This window comes from Lonchura striata, chromosome 2 (assembly GCF_046129695.1).
Source record: "Lonchura striata isolate bLonStr1 chromosome 2, bLonStr1.mat, whole genome shotgun sequence".
Classification (NCBI taxonomy): domain Eukaryota; kingdom Metazoa; phylum Chordata; class Aves; order Passeriformes; family Estrildidae; genus Lonchura; species Lonchura striata.
In genome coordinates this window covers 38,369,944-38,386,692 of record NC_134604.1, presented here as the reverse complement: position 1 = coordinate 38,386,692, position 16,749 = coordinate 38,369,944, and the positions used below count along the sequence as shown (strand labels likewise).

Sequence of the window (16,749 nt, the reverse complement as noted above, 5' to 3'; positions counted from 1 at the left end):
TCTCATTCCTGTTTTTGTCCCAATGACCTAATTAAGAGCTAAAAAAGAATCAGTACAGGAAAGCAAACTAGAAAAAAGGTTTTTCTTTTAAATTAACAGACTGATTGATACCTTTAAAACACAGTCTGGAGTGGTTTTAGCATAATTGTGTGTTTTTGTTTGGCTCATGATAAAATAACATTACTGCAAATGAAGTGCTCCTGCTGGCAATGGCAAAGATGAGATGAGTTCAGTCTACAGCATTTCTGCATCTAGATCTCAAAAGCCACCTGATTTCTCCAGCTGCACCTGGGGTTGACCTGCTGGAATAAGCAGGTTGAAGTACCTCCATTTGCAAGGGATGGCATGCAACTCTGCATGATGGTTTGTTTAGAAGTCCTGCTCTGTAAGCAACAAGCGCTCAGCAATCACTCTGCAAAGGGCTTTGCTCCCATCCCCATGCACAACATCAGCTTCACGCTTATGCTCATTGCACAAAAGAAAGGAAGAGCAAACCAAACAGCCACATCGCCCTCAGGAAACACACCCAGAATTAATCCAACTTTGCCATTTCCACAGAATCTCAGCCCTAGGATTTCCTAGCAGGTATATGAAAAGCAGATACACTCAAAGACTTCATTTCTCCTTTGGATAGGAAGCCTGGCACTGATTTTATTAAGGCATATTTGAGCAAATGCCATGCCACAGGCAGCTCTGGCTTTAGAAGGCTGTTTTGATAGACCCAGAGCTGAGTATTACTGCAGATAAAGCTATCCTAAAAATCCAGCCCTGAGCTGTCATTTCATTACACTCAGAACTGTATAACCAAGAAACGTCTTCAGTTACAACCCAGGCTTATATTTTTAAATATTTGTTATAGTTAGCCCTGGATACTTTGGAGTGAAACTTGATCAACATGTTGATATATGCAGAGATTAAGTCATCCAGCGTCTATTGGCATGGAAACAAACATTCACGAGAGGTCACTATTCCTTTTGTCTGAAATCCAAAGAATCAGATCCTAACCTCAGTTTCACTCTGATGGATGGAAAACGACTCCCAAAACTGCCAAGAACTACTTATGCAAGAGGACAGCAGAAACTAGGACTTCTGCTGACCTTCAGCAACAAATACAGTTACACCATCAGTACAATAAAGACAGCCCACGCATAAAGTGCACCCTGAAGGTGGCCAATCCTATTAGGAACAACTTTAAAAACAACTTAAAGAGCAACATTATTTAAATCTGGTAAGGACATACCACGATAACAGCCACAATCCTCAATGTACACACTCACTGCACAAGAACTCCCACTCCACACAGGGTAATGACCTACATAATTTCTGTTTAATGACTCCTATTAGAGCCAGTGCATACCTCCATACAACCCCTGAAGGGCAGCTATGAGGATGGCCGTGAGCACAGCATGCTCTGAGGCCACGAGAAGCTCCGTGCCCAGCCTGCCTGCTGGGCAAGCCCCAGCTGCCCAGGAGCACCAGCCACCAACACACGCACTTGGGTTCAGCAGCTCAGCAGAGCCTTCACCTCCTGCTGCACTTTGGGTCCTAGTGGCAACACGTGAACAACCCTCAAGATGCAGGACTGACATACCCAAGCGAGTTCCTACAGCTCCAGCAACACATCAATCAGGAGAAAAATTACTTTTAATATAAAAGGCTAAGCTCTCTTTTGCATTAGTACATGGAACTGCGGTTGGGCATAGGAGAAGAGCACACAGTAGATAAAAAGCAAGAAAAGTGAGAAAGGCAAATTATATGCACAAAAGATCACTGCAGGATACTTCAGTTTCCCTCCTTTTGCCAAGACCTTCTTAAACTGGCCAGGCCAGCCCACGGCCAGCCCACACTGCAGGTGAATTCTTTGCAGGGCATAAACTGCAAGGTGTGATAGACTGTTAAATTTGCAGGAATCATGGAATGCTAAATTCATCTTAAACTTGGGTTGTGGAGAAGCTGTGCATCACAGGAATCGGGAAGACAAAAGGAAATCTCTCAGAAGAATTAGTGAGAAAAGCGATATGAATGTCTTAAAAAAACCATTTCTTTAGCTCATCTGCCTCTCAGAAAAATGCCTTAGTTAAAGCTTCTGGGAACAGGTAGAAATTCTGCTTTTATTATTACTATCACCTTCATTTTTATATACAAAACAGCAATGTAAGGGATGAAACATTCCCAAAGTTACCAAAATTTGAGAAGTCAAATTTGATTCAATCTCAGCCAAATCTCATGTCTCTCAGAATCTATGTCCAGACACATTTTCCACTTGCATGTGGTTAGATAACAAAAATCTAAGTCTGAAAGCCCATTTTAAGCTTGTCAATCTAAGAACACCAAACAAAGACATCAGATATGATGTTCCAGCCATGCTGAAAATCTCAGGTATTTAAGACAGCTTAAAAAAAAAAAAAAAAAAAAAGCCAGAAAAAGCCTAATAGAGCTGCAGTTCCCTATGTATCCTTCTCATTCTCTCCCCATTCCCCAGCCAGGTACCTAGCATAGTCCAGGACTCCAAAACTTCCATGTTCCTTTACTGAGTCACCACCATTGGAACACTGCATCCACTGTTTCTTTTCCTCACCCTTTTCTCTTCCACATCCATTAACCCATGCCCAGAGCAGTACATTCTACTCACTCCATACTTACCTTACAATCTCTTCTCCCTTTCACTTTTTCCTTAGTCTTTCCATGCACACAATCTATACCTGAACAAGTCAGCTGTGGATCAGCTGATATCTGTTAATGTTCAATAATCATTTTAGCTGTCACTAAACCACTGGAGAGAGAAACAGCCCTTGGAAGGGTGTTTCAGAATACAGCTTCTCAAAACAGCTGAAGAAGCAGAGAGAAAGGAACAGAACTTTGCATCCTGCCGTTTTAACGTGGTCTTTTTCCCTAATGATAATCCATAGGGAATCACCACTGGCTTTATTTCCAGCAGGGCACTTCAGGCTCTGGCTGTCAGTGTGATCTGCTGGTTTACTCCAGAACAGAACTCAAGCATGCACTGTGCAAGCTTAGAGGAGCAGGGTCCAGCATGAGCCCAGCTACACCTCACCATGCCAGTTCACCCAAAGACAAACCACAGCCAAACAAATGCATCACGGATTGCAAAGGTCAATCCTCAAAGCCCCGACAGCAGCATATGTGCCTCAGCATTTATTCCTGACCTCACAACATGGCTGCAAAAGCACACAGAAAATTTGCTTGTAGTCCTAATGATCTGAATCACCATGTTTTTCACTCATGCAGTAAATCACACCAAAGGAGCCTTGTGGGCATCTTTAAATATTCCCTGCACTAAAAGTGCTGTGTAAAGAACCTCCCAAACAGATGCTGCCATGCAAAGCCAAGGGAAGCGAGCCAGCAGCCTGCACAGGGCAGCAAGGCAGGCTGGCAAAGCCTCCTCCAATACATCAAAGGTGACCCAAACTCACACACCTTTTGGAGAGAACTGTGTTCATGCATGGGAGGTCAACAGTAAGACTTTAAAACCAGTCTGCTCCCTGTAGATTCACAAAAATCTCAGAATTATTCAGTCCCCTAGGTCTGGGCCAGTGGCAGAAGCGTCAAGAGGCTTCACCATCACAACATCTCCAGTTATTCAGTATCTGACAGCATGGAAATCTTTGGCTACTGAAAATCAACACCTGCCTTTTCATTCTGTTTGCATCCAGGCCCCAAATTAAAACCTCCAGATTAAAATAACAATAGTAACAATTACTCCTGCTGTTGTTCCACCCAGTCCTGTACCTTCTCTGCCACAGGAACACTTTTGCATAGTGCAGACTTATCTAGGTTTGGACTACTACAATAATACGGACACCCTCTACCAAGGGCAAAGCAGAAGTAACACTTTTTTTTTTTTTTTTTTTAACAAAGTTCAGGAACAAAGCAAAAGGCTGCTCATCTCTAAAGGAAACCAGCAATTATGCTTCCTTGAAAATCCTAGCAGTGAATAGTGGTGTCTCAAGTTTGACCAAAAAATATCACAGCAAACCTCTGGAAAAATGTCCATGTAAAACGTCAGCTCTGAGTTTATTGATTACCAGTGTATCCATCACTGCACTACAGCAAAAATCCATAAAACTAGGTCATCCCAACACAAGCTGCCAACTCTACCTCACATGCAATCACACCACAAAGATGCAGCCATGTAAGCAGTGACTTCACTCACCTGGACTGCAGCAAGAGCTGCCATTACCTAATTACCATACAGAGAATGAATTAAAGACTTTCAAACACCAGCTCTCAAAAAAAAAAAACAAACCTGAACAACCAACCTAATCAAACCCACCCAAAACATGCATATCTCAAAATTACTAACTGCTTATTTAAATATGGACACATGGACAAACAACAAACTCCTGGACAAACTCAAACACAAAAAGGAAGCTTCCAGAGGATGGCTGCAAGGACAGGCAGCCTGAAAGAAATACAGAGAGATTGTCTGAGCAGACAGGGAGCAGAGGTTAGGAAAGCCAAAGAACTAACAGAATTAATTCTGGCCAGGGATGTAAAGGGCAACAAGAAATGCTTCCGTAGGTACACCAGTGAACATTTTTCAAGGGCATGTGGTGATAGAATAAGGGGTAATGTATTAAAACTGAAAGAGGTCAGGTTTAGATTAAATATCTGGAAGACATTATTTACTGCGAGGGTGGTGAGGCACTGAAACAGGTTACACAGCAAAGTTGTGGCTACTTCATCCCTGAAGTGTTCAAAGCCATGTTGGATAGGGCTTTGAGCAACATGATCTAGTGGAATGCATCCATGCCCGTGGTAGGAAGGTTGGAACTACCTAATCTCTAAGGTCCCTTCTAACCCAAACCATTCTAGGATTCCATTAAATCACCCTCCACCAGAATACAAAGGCATTCTCTTAAGACTCTGGGTGCCATGATTTGTTTAAGCAATGTGGGACATACTCATGTTTAATATTAAGAAGATACTAGCGCTACACATCTGACAGCAAAGCTGCCATTTATACTGTCATTATATGCACTTACCAAGAAATATAACCTGCACTATCATGCAAAGTGCTCAAACAGTTTGAAGGCAAAAATAATCTATGTTCAATGTTATTTAGGAATATGAATAAGCTCCTTTATTTTAAGATTTAAACCATAAACAGCTGTTCTGAAGAGGGCTCACTTTTAACCTTTGACAACATTCACGTGTCTGTAATTTTTATCAGATTGTTTGGATTTTGATTGAGCTAAAGTCCTGAAGCTACAATTAAACTTGCAGCTACCTTCTCTCACTAGGCTTCCTGCAGCAGCTGGAAGATTCTTTGAAGTCTGCAAAGACATGGAAGGAACATTATTAATGGCTGGTTTGCATAGCGCAAGCAGAAACAAGTTGTGTTTCTGGTGCATTTCCAGTGCTGGTGACAGATGATTTCTCACCAGCACTACAGAAGTCTTCAGAATGATTTCCCTCTACCTAGATGCTCTACAGGACCAAGCTAAGAGGCTGGAAATGCAGCAGGGCAGGATTTCAAGAGCTCTGAATGGCCCAAAAGCAATTCCTATTACAGTCAGCATTAAATCCCACCACCAGCTCCACTGAAGACAGAAGTGGCCTAACTCAGCCTATTGATGGCTACCTGCCTAGAAAGCCCAGAACATCTCAGGATGGTCTGCTAAACTCATTTAAAAAATTTTTTTTTTTTAAATTAGGGATGAATTTTTTTTTTAAAAGGGGAGAAATCATCTTAGATAGTAGAAAAGGAAGGAAGATTTCAGTCCAGAGAAGCCACCCCACGTATTGGCACATCTCTCAGACCAGCTCCTCAGCCAAAGGACGGAGCTGTGGACTCTGCAGGAGCAGAGGGAAAGTACCCCTGAAGCCCTGCAGCAGGGGCTGCACTGTGTTGGCACATGTGTAATGACCAAGCCAACACGCACTGATGTCAAAGGAAGTTACACTCATGCACTGGAAGCCATACAATTAGTAGTGTCATCATCTAGGAGAAAGAAATAAAATAATGTTTTGTCCCAGGCAAAGCCACTGGTGTTTTTCATTTGTGTTAACTTGCTTTAAGTGCCTGCAGGGTCCATGCCTTTGATTTACTGTGGATGACAGGCAGTAGAGGCATAGACACATTTAGGTATAATTATTATAGTAACCAGGCTCATACACCAAGAACAGCAGCAAAATCAACAACAGCTCAATAAGACAATGGAGAATTTTCCAACACAAAACCCTACATCCCTCTACATCTCTGCAACCCTACTCAAGGTCTGCTCTTGATTCTTTCAAGAAAAAAAAGGAGTGAAATCAGGAAGTTTTCAGTATCAGCCTTGCTACTAATCCCATGCAACACTAATTTCACCCAAAACCCCCTATATTTTGTAGTTTTCACAGACTCATAGAATAATTTATGTTGGAAAATACCTCTAAATATCATCCAGTCCAACCACTAACCCAGAACCACCAGTCCACCACTAAGCTATGTCCTTAAGTGCCACATCTACACATCCTTTAAATTCCTCCAGGGATGGTGACAGTTCCATTGGCAGCCTCTTCCAAGGGTTGACAGCCCTTTCTATGAGCAATTTTCTTCCTAATATCCAATCTAAATATCCCCTGACATAGCTTTCTACATTGTAGAAAAGATGGACCTCCAGTAGCTACACACTCCTTTCAAGCAGTTGTGAAAGTGATCAGGTTCCCTGTGAGCCTCCTTTTCTCCAGGCTAAACACCCCCAGCTCCTCCAGCAAATCCTCACCAGACTTGTGCTCCAGACCCTTCCCCAGCTCCGTTGCCCTTCTCTGGACACGCTCCAGCCCCTCAATGTCTTTCTTGCAGTGAGGGACCCAAAGCTAAACATAAAGCTAAGGATTGGAGGTGTGACCTCACCAGTGCCGAGTACAGGGGGCAATCACTGCCCTGGTCCTGCTGGTCACACGATTGCTGATAAATGTCAGGGTACCACTGGCTTTCTTGGCCCCTTGGGCACACTCTGGATCATGTTCAGCTGCTGCTGACCAGCACCCCCAGATTCTTTTCCACTGGGAAGCTTTCAAGCCACTCTTCCCCCAGCCTGTAGCACTGCACAAGAATAAAAACAAGCAAGCTAAGAACAATATCTCTCTCACACTGCATCACTTGATGCATATTCTAGTCCAGCACCCAGCAAGTCCTGTCTCCAGCTCAGCCTTCAAGTTCAAGCACTGAAGAGAATACATTACTTAAGGCTTAGACACAGAGCAAAGATACAATGATGGTTATTATCAACTCTTTGATTTTCACTTATGTTAAAAAAAAAAAATCAAACGGCAAACCCAGAAGCTGAAAGTCTGTGCAGATCCCAGAGCAGAGGTTTGAACGACAGCCCAGCAGGGTTTGCTCAGATCCCTCTTCACAGCACTGCCATCTTTTGCATCCTGACAGTACTAACAGTGCCCGAAACTTATCTGTGTTAACACATACATCCAGATGTTAACCACTCATATGACTTCAGGGTCTAACACAATGCCTTTTATGATATCTGTAATTCTTTATACTGGGACAAAATGAGGCCTGTGCACTTACATAAGGTAAATAAGAATTAGTATTGTTTTGTTTTAGATGCATAAACAAACAAACAAAGAGACATTAACATACAATTTATAAATGTTCAACATTTTCTCCTTATTTAAATCTGTTAAAGTAAGGATGCACATGTAAGAAAGGCTACTTAGCTTCACATTAGTCTATATTTTCATTTCTTTCATCATCATACAGGAGCAAAATACCTAAAAGTCTGGCATTAATGCAAGGCAGAAGAATGTACTGTAAAGAAAAACTGTCTACACTGGAATTGCAGACACCACAGTGTTTCCACTAGAAAAAAAAAATCAAAATCAGACAGATTCAAATATCTCAATCCTAGTCAAAGTTTTTGGTATATATTTAAAAACCTCTTCTACTCCACTGAATATAATAAACTGAAGCAACACATTCTTCTTGTGATGATCACTTTTATTACATGGCCATGACCTGGACTAGCTTTCCATCAGCACTGATTAAATACATGTTCTGATATTCTGTACTGCATACCTTTCAAGTTGTGGAAAAAAGTGGCAAACACTTCCCATTTGTCACTGTCATGTAACATAAAAATTTATCTAGAAGCTGGATATATTAAGTGTCTCTGAGAATAACTCACTAGATCACATACATACAGAAAACTCATTCAGTGTGCACAGGCTAAGTAGGGTTGAATTAATGAATGTACTGTTGCTTCAAATATTGAATGTCTGTCAGTAAACCGATAATTTGCAAATGCAGAAGCAGGGACCAGGAGATGCACTGGCTGCAGGCATTGACAGATCCCTCCTCTGCAGTTTCAAGAAGCTAATTGTGCTCAGTTCAGAGTTCTTGATCCATGTTCCTGGGAATCACTCGGGACACAAGCAGCAAGACAGTCAGCATGTGTCCACATTTGGGGTTTTGTTTCCAACTCCTATCCGCCCTGATTTCCTTCCCAAGAATGCTGTGCTTTTGAAAGGCACAGCATGACATCCTAAGAGACTTCTGTCTTTTCTGCCTAGCAAACTCAGTCTGGGTGGCAACAGAAAACCAAAATCTTCCCTAGAGAACACAACAGGATTACCAGCAAGAAGGGAGAACTACTTCTGGATGAAGTTTTGGCCCACTGTCATCTATGGCAAAACTCCCACTGAAGTCAGCACAGCCAGGATTTCACCTCTGAAATTTTGAGACCCTGCCCATTCTGCCTTGGAACTTCCAGCCAGCACAATAAGGATGTTAAGAGTGCCAAGAGCTTTTGTACTATGTACTGCAGGCAGAAGTCATGAAACCCTTCACATAAGCAAGCAAATATTCATCGAACAGTTAGGAAATTTAAGATATTGCTGGACTGTAAGGGATTCAAACCTGTATGCAGAACCATGATGTTTCACACTGGCACATCATTCTAAAACAAACCTTATCCTAACCAACTTTCTGTCCTTCACAAATCCTGCCTGTAAATACAAGCTGTATGACTGCAGTTGGCATGTGTCGGAAGACATTTTGGAACTCAGCACAGAAATATATCTGTAGCGGAACAGCACCTACAAACTGCTCCTAACAAGCAATGGCTAAACACCCTGCCTCCTAATTGTTCATTTCATTGCATTTGACAGAATCCATCAACCAGAGACCATCAGGTCACAGTAGTGCAAGACGGTAGGAGCCACAACAACGTAATCTGGTGCAACAGAAGTCCCTCGTGTGAGAAATGGAGCAAGCCAGCAATTTAGGGAAACTGGGGCGGGGGGGAGGGTTATACCCCATCCCTGTCCAGCACACAGGACAATACAGTAACCTAACACAGGTCAGGAACCCTCCTACATGCTGTCGGCATGCGGGTATGGAGTACAGTCATTACACTGCCAACAGATGCTTTGTTAAGAATCAAGCTTACAAGTAAACAGGAACAAAAGTAAAAAAAAAAACTATGATTTACCACATCAAGACAAGCACAGCCAACCTGCTGATTTTCTACCACACTAGCACCACCAAAGGATCAGACAGAGGGATACCCATAGTTTGCAGTCTTGCAGTACATTGTCTCCCATCTGGCTCTCTCAACAAGTCTCTAGTGTTTTTTGCAACACAACAATCACACCTGTAAGCTCTTTGTCAGTAGCACTCTGCAACAGCAAGCTAGATCCAAGGGACCACTCCTTCCCTCCCTGCACTCACAACCAAATACTCTCCAAGCAGCAAAAGGAATTTTTTGTTAACTGAAGAAGCAGCCCTCTGAATGTCAGCAGGAAGAGACAGGCAAGTATTCGCCAGGTTATTATGCCTAGTTCTGCTTTCCCAACTAATGCTTATGTTCTTCCAGAACTGCTTCAGACCAGGAACGAATCCTCAGTGAAAACAGAGCATCCAGGCAGCAAGTAGAATGGTGCAGCAGCTCTCCTCTGCATTCCTCATAGTTCATCCTCTCCTGATTTTTAATTCCTTTGATGAAGACTCAAACCGAATTTCATAAAGCTTTTGCTAAATGAGAGATAAGTTATAACACCTGTGCCTGTGGAGAGGATTTTTTCTTTCTTTCTGTTGGACAGAAGTTGGTTAAGAACACACAAACCCTGATCAAAAGATACACCTCTCTAAGCTGACAGTGCTGCAAAGGGAAAGTAAATGGGTATGAACAGAAGCATTCATTTCCTCAAATCCCTTCCTTTTAACCAAACTTGATGCTTTAGTGCCTCTGCCAGGATGCTAGTGCTGACTTCCCTTTATGTCCAATGTATATGTATTTATTTTAATTGATTCTGGGACTAAGGACACTCATCAATGCTTAATCGTCTCAACAACAAAGCAAGGGCACTAAACCACCACAAAAAATAGTAATAAAAAAATTTTAAAAGGTAAAAGACACCCACTGATGCATTCCTTGGGGCTGCCGCTCTCTTTTCCTCCTGCAAATAATCCAGTGGGATTCAAAAAGTGGGTAGGAGAGGCTGGATGACTTCCTTTAATAGCAGAAGTTAGAGCTGGGAGCGCCACGTTTAACCCATGGCCAGCCGGGGCAGGCTCCCTTCGCAGGGGTGCACACCCCAGCCCTTGCACACGCACCCGGACACACACTCGCACACGGCCCGAGTTTCGGGCGCGCAGGGGGCGGGAACCCGCAGCGAGCAGCCCCGGCAAAGGCCGGCAGGGACGAGGGGACAAGGCTGCTGCCCCCGCTGCCCCGCACAGAGCGCTCCCCCGGCTCCAGCCAGCGCCCCGGCTCCGGAGCCTGCGAACGGGGAGGGCAAAGCGAGCCCTCCCTCCTAAAACATCGAGGGGAAAAAGAGATGGACAGACAGATAGACAGACAGACAGATGAACAGGCAGGTCCTCCGGTAACACCCGTCTCTCCCCAGCCCAAGCAGCTGCAGCCAGTGCTCAGGCTCAGCCAAGAGCAACTGCAGCTGAAGAGCGGCGACAGACGCACAGCCCCTCGCCCTAGCTGTCACAAGTTTAAAAGAAAAAAAAAAAAAATACCACCACAAAAAAACTACAAAATGAGAGCACTTAAAAGGCGGCGAGGAAATTCTTTAAACACAGAAAGCCAGCTCTTGCCTGCTTGCGAGCTAAAGCCCGGTGCGAAGCGGGAAGCGCAGCCGGGGCAGCCGCCCACTGCTGCACCTTGCGGGGCAGAGCGGGAGCGGGACCGGCGGCTGACAGGAGCGGCGCGGGGTGGCAGCGGGACACGGGCACAGTGCAGGGACGCTGCCCCGGCGGAGTCTCCGCGGCAGGAGTCGCGGCCGCAGCCCCCGGAGCCCCCGCGCACCCCCGAGTTTGCCCGGCGGAAAGTTTCTCCGCCATCGCCTCCGCGCCCCTCCCCGAGCCCCAGGCGGGTACCCACCGGCCGGCTCAGCTCCGGGCGCTGCCCCGCGGCCTCCCGCGCTGGGTCTCCATGCCGCCTTGGGCGCCGCCGGGCTGTGGCGAGAGGCAAGGGAGGAGAGGAGCGGGGCGCTCCCCGCCCGGCGCCGCGCCGAGCTCAGCGCAGCCCAGTGCAGCCTGCCGGGAGCGCGGCCCGCGCCCGCCTCCCGCCCGCGGGGAGGGACCGCCCGCCCCGGCCCCAGCCCCGGCCCCGCCCGCCGCGGGGCTCCCGCCGCCCGGACCCGGCCCGCGGGAGGTCGAGCAGGCGCTCGCGGAATGTGTGTCCTCCAGGGGACTCGCCCAAGGTCATCCGCTCCGGGCAGGGCGCCGCGCCGCCCCGTGTGCTCCGCTGCCCTCGGGGGTCCCCGCTGCTCTCCCGCCGCCGGGCGGGCAGTGCCGGCTCTGCGCTCACCGGCGGCCGCCGCCGGCTCTGTGCGGCGCGGCTCCACCTGCGCCCCGAGCCCTGCCGGGGCGGGCGCCGGGAGCCCGGTCCCCGCGCTGAGTAGCGCCAGCCCGGTACCTCCGACACGGTTCTCCCTGTGGCGGCTGGCTGAGCACGGAGACACGCTCCGGGATGGCAGCCCGAGCACAGTTTGGTGGCTGAGCCAGAGGTCTCAGCCTGTGACTCTGCTGCGAAGCTACGTTTGTCCAAAGGGCTGGTCGCTTTAGCTTTACTAGGGAGGAAATATATTTAGTGCCTTCTGCACCTGTGAGTTGAATTCCAAGTTCTCACTCTGCCTATTTTAATAGGATGTTGTGATGAGGCACCTGTTTGATCATCTGTTCAGTTTATTTCCTTCTCTAGCAGTACAGCCCAGGCCCCTGCCTGATCAGGTATCTCATTCATGAGAGAAAGAGAGGGATCACTTTAACATATTTTTTCCTTTTTTTTTCTTAATAATGTCTACCTTCAGCTATTCCTTGCTCTGCAAGAGCTCTGAAATGCTGCTACTTTTATTTGCTTTCTAATCTGCTGTTCTCACTTTGTCCATGCCTCCCGCTAGTCTGCAGGTCACAACTGCTGAAGCCAGGTATAGGTAAGAAGGTCCCTGTGAGGACCGGCATCATAGCGCCCGTGACTGGTTCCATAAAACACTCATGCCCCGGGCAATTTGCTGCTGTAATTTAGAGTGAATGTGAAAAACAAGTAAGCAAACCAACCAGCAGCTCCACACTAATCACAGGGACCAGGGAAATAACCACAAAGCAGGAGGGCATGGGCTACACTGTGGAAAAGAAGAAGGAAAATAAATACAAAAACTGCTTGTAAAATTTGGCAGCTGAAATAAAAAGTTCTACAATGGAAGCATGTAACACAACCCAGCTTTGTCTAAAATCTACAACAGAACTAATCATTTTATATCCACCACCTGGTTGCACTGGTCATGGAAGACGATCTTGATGCATTAAAAAGCTATTTAGAAGTCACAAGTTCAGAACCTCACTGTGCCACTGACTAGATGAACACAGCAAGGAGATGTCCTATTCCAAAAGGCTCATAATCCACATCAACAAGACAAATTTAGAGTGGGAGGAAAGTGTATTATGCTGCAGATGGCACTGAGAAAGAAACCGATTTGCCCAAGGTCATGCGGGAAGTCTGTGGCAGAGCCAAGAACTAAACACAACTCTCCTGAAACCCAGACTAAAAATAGTGCTTGATAATTGCACATAAACTCCAGAAAACACACATTTCACAGATAATAATCTTTTGACCAGTGTTTTGGAGTTATTGGACTCCATTCTAATTTTCAACTGCACTGATAATTGAATGGTCACTTTCTAAATTTAAACCGCATTCTTTGAAAGTCCTCTACACAGAAATTCATACTGTGAAACAAAAGGCACTAACAGATAGCATCTGGGCCAACACAGATGCTTTCTGAGTGTGTCTGCTTTTGCTACCCCATTCCTCAAACAGAACCAGAGCATCTCCAAACCTTAGTCCTAAGTGGGAGGGGAGATGATCCCGCTCTTCACTGTGTTTTCCTGAGGCTCCAAAGGGGCTGTGTAGTCCTTACCTACACTTTGCCTCGTAGCAGCACCCTGGATTTATTCCTATATTCCACTCTCCCCTGTCTGGCCACATTAAAATGTGCCCTGACATACAGCTTTCGTGTGCTCTTATGTCAAACCTGTCTCCTGTCTCAGAATGTGCCTTCCGTGTGTTCTTTTCCTATTCCAGCTCCCTCTTTCAGGTTTTTTTTAGCCAATGCAGAAACATTTCTTCCAATGCAAAACCCACACAAGCAGAAAACAACATCATGTGGCACCCTTCAGGCACCTTTAGTTGTCACTTTAGGAAAGTTATTTACACATATATTTAGTGGATTTTACAATGTATAAATGCTAATGAGTATTAGTAGAAGCTGTTTTCCTAATTAATCAATCCTACCAGCATGGTAATGATTTCTGTTGTTCTTCTGGAGCTTCCTCCAGCAGGGAGTTAGCTCTGTTTGATTAACAAGACCATTTTGCATGTATATAACATTTTTGTTCATCTATAACAATCTCATTATCTTTTTTTTTTTCCTCAAGGAGGTGAGCAGTTCTCAAATTATGCTTAAGGATAACTGGGGCAGAAAGAATCGTATTGTCTCCTGTGTCACCATTTTATAGTTGTGTATCTGTCAGGTTCAGTAAAATTTACACTATTGTGAAAGATGATTCAGAGCAGGTTGAATAAATTCTTTACTCTGAGGGCAATGAGGCACTGGTACAGTTGCCCAGAGAAGTTTTGGATGTCCCTGAAAATGTTCAAGGACAGATTGGATGAGGCTCTCTCTGTGTTCTGGTGCCCATGGCAGTGGCACTGGAACTAGATGGTCTTTAGGGGTCCTTTCTAATCAAAGCATTTTATGATATGATACTGGAAATGTGGTGACATCATTAGTCCCGAGAACTGGGGGCTCAGTGGGGACCTGTTCACTCTACAATTACCTGAAAGTATGTTGTGATGAGGGGGAACCCAGTCTCTTTTATCATGAGGACTAGAGGATATGGCCTTAGGCTGAAACAGGGGAGATTCAGATTAGATATTAGAAAAAAACTTTTTACTGAAAGGGTGCCCAGGGAGGTGGTGGAGTCACCATCCCTGGAGGTGTTTAAAAGGCATCTGAATCTGTCACTGAGTGGTAGTTTAGTGGTACAGGGATTACACTGGTAGTGCTGGTTTGACAATTGGACTTGATGATCTTAAAGGTCCCTTCCAACTCTGAGAATTTTATGATTCTATAATTCTATGTCTGATTAATAATGTCAGCATGCTCTACAGATAGAGACCAGGAAAGAGTTTTTAGATTCTTATATTCTGAGAAGTGGGAATTTCTCCTCGTTTTCCTGCAAAGACAATAAGATTCAAGGAGATGTAAGTAAACCACTGTGACAACAGAGTATCTCACATTCTCTTAACTAAGTAAATTGCATTGAAATTATCATAAATAATTCAGCTGGTATAAATAAATATAAATCCAAGCAAAAAGAGAAAGGTTTTCCCTCTTTAAATATAAATCCAAGCAAAAAGGAGACAGGAAGGCAAGTTTTAGACCTGATGTTAACTGAAACAGTAGTGAGCTATTGAAGCTTAATCTCAGCATAATATCATAAATTATGAAACATTGACATTTCACTTTGAATTAATTCACAGGGCTATTTATAAGCTGGTTTAGAGACAGTTACTTGGGCAAATTAATACACTTTTTCTATCACAAGGCCAAATGTTAACAACACTGCTATTTTTCAAAGTATCTGACTATTTGCATATTGGAACTGTTTTAATACAATCTGTCCCCCAGGGCTGCTATGTGAGTTACTTTGCAACAGTAATCAGTCATAATTCACTGGCTCCTTAATCCATAATCTAACTTGATTCAGTATACTACCAATGATTTTCAGTGTGAGAGATTGCTTGTTTTCATGCAATTGCTTTCTGTTTGAAAGCCATGGGCCACCAACATAGGAAGAGGCATTCAATGGGCTACAATTGCCTTTCTGGGCTTGCTACCAATAAAAGGTCTGGATAGCAGATAACAGTGAAAGAATGAGGCATAAGCATGAAGCAAAAATATTCCATATACTTGGCTGAATTTTGAACTTTGAATATGACTACATAGCAAGACACCATTATTGCTCATATGTATTGACAATGCTTTTATCTTTCTTTCCCCTTTTTTGAAGGGTGAAAAATACAACAATGAAATTACTTTTTGTGAGACTGTTTTTTACAGAACAGTGTTTTAGTTGTCATTTCTGTAAAGTATTGGTTAAGAAAGTGCTTTAGTACTGGATGGTTAGACTTGCAAACAGTGCTTAAGTATTTCACTAAACTGGGGTTTAAAATAATTAAAACAATTACTTGAAATGTCATCCAAATTATACAAAAATAATTTATTACCTTTTGCAAATTCCATGAGCTTCACTATGAATCTTGTTAATTATAAACAAGATACTGTAGAATCTCTTGTTCGGAGACTCTCCTTTATCTTACAGAGAAAATCTCCTGATTCAGAAGTGCCTCAAGACTGATGTGAGTGAATCACAGTCCAATATCCCATACATGGTTTATCTCTGACTGATTCCCTGTAGAGAGGCAGCCTCCTGATCATACCAAAGACTTCACTACAAATTTCTTGTGGCTTTTTTGTCTCTTCTCACTTTTTCTGACAGCGAGTAGCACTAGCGCAGTGTTAGGAAAGTTAACAAGTAGTGACAGTGCTCATAGACTTCTCTGGAAACGTGATGTGGCAGCACAAGACAGCTTGATGGTGACGACACCAGAAATTTGCTTCAAGGCCATTCTTCACGTTTCCTCAAGAAGCAACGTTCCTACACAAATCTTATTCAAGGGCATTGCAGGAGGGTCAGCAACAGAGGGTTTACAGGAATAATTAAGGGGATAGATACAGCACAAAGCTTATCACTAGCTTATGGTGCCATTTAACCAGAAAGATCTGTTAATGCAAGAAAAACTGGATCAGGGTTTTGCCAGATATCTCCATCTCTTTTAGAGGCTGCAATGGGATCACACATCAAAAGATCCATTTTGACAGTGCACATTGAAGTATTGCCTTGTATTATGCCGGATTATGCCTTGCAGCACAAAGTTATTAGCATTTCTAGCAGCTGAATGTCAGAGGTTTGACTTAAACTTGCAGAGTGAGATCATCCCATGTAGAAGGGAAACTTTCAATCTGGTGTGTCCAATTTTTTCCATTTAAAGGATACAGTAATGACAGAACCATAGAATATCCTGAGCTGGAAGAGACCCACAGAGATCACTGAGTCCAGCTCCTGGCTGTGCACAGGACAACCCCAAGAATCAACACCATGTGCCTGAGAGCATTGTCCAAACCCCTCTTGATCTCTGTCAGGCT

General features: G+C 44.3%; 1 protein-coding gene across 2 annotated transcripts in view; it reads right to left on the bottom strand.

Annotated features, from left to right (window-relative positions):
- FAT3 (FAT atypical cadherin 3) overlaps positions 1–11,503 on the bottom strand; it is a 396,477-nt gene extending 384,974 nt beyond the window's left edge. For both annotated transcript variants that reach the window (XM_021544996.2, XM_021544998.2), the window contains exon 1: positions 11,361–11,503. The gene's annotated coding sequence lies outside the window, so the exon portion shown is untranslated. The remainder of the gene's footprint in view (positions 1–11,360) is intronic.
- Between the last annotated feature and the right edge of the window lie 5,246 nt (positions 11,504–16,749).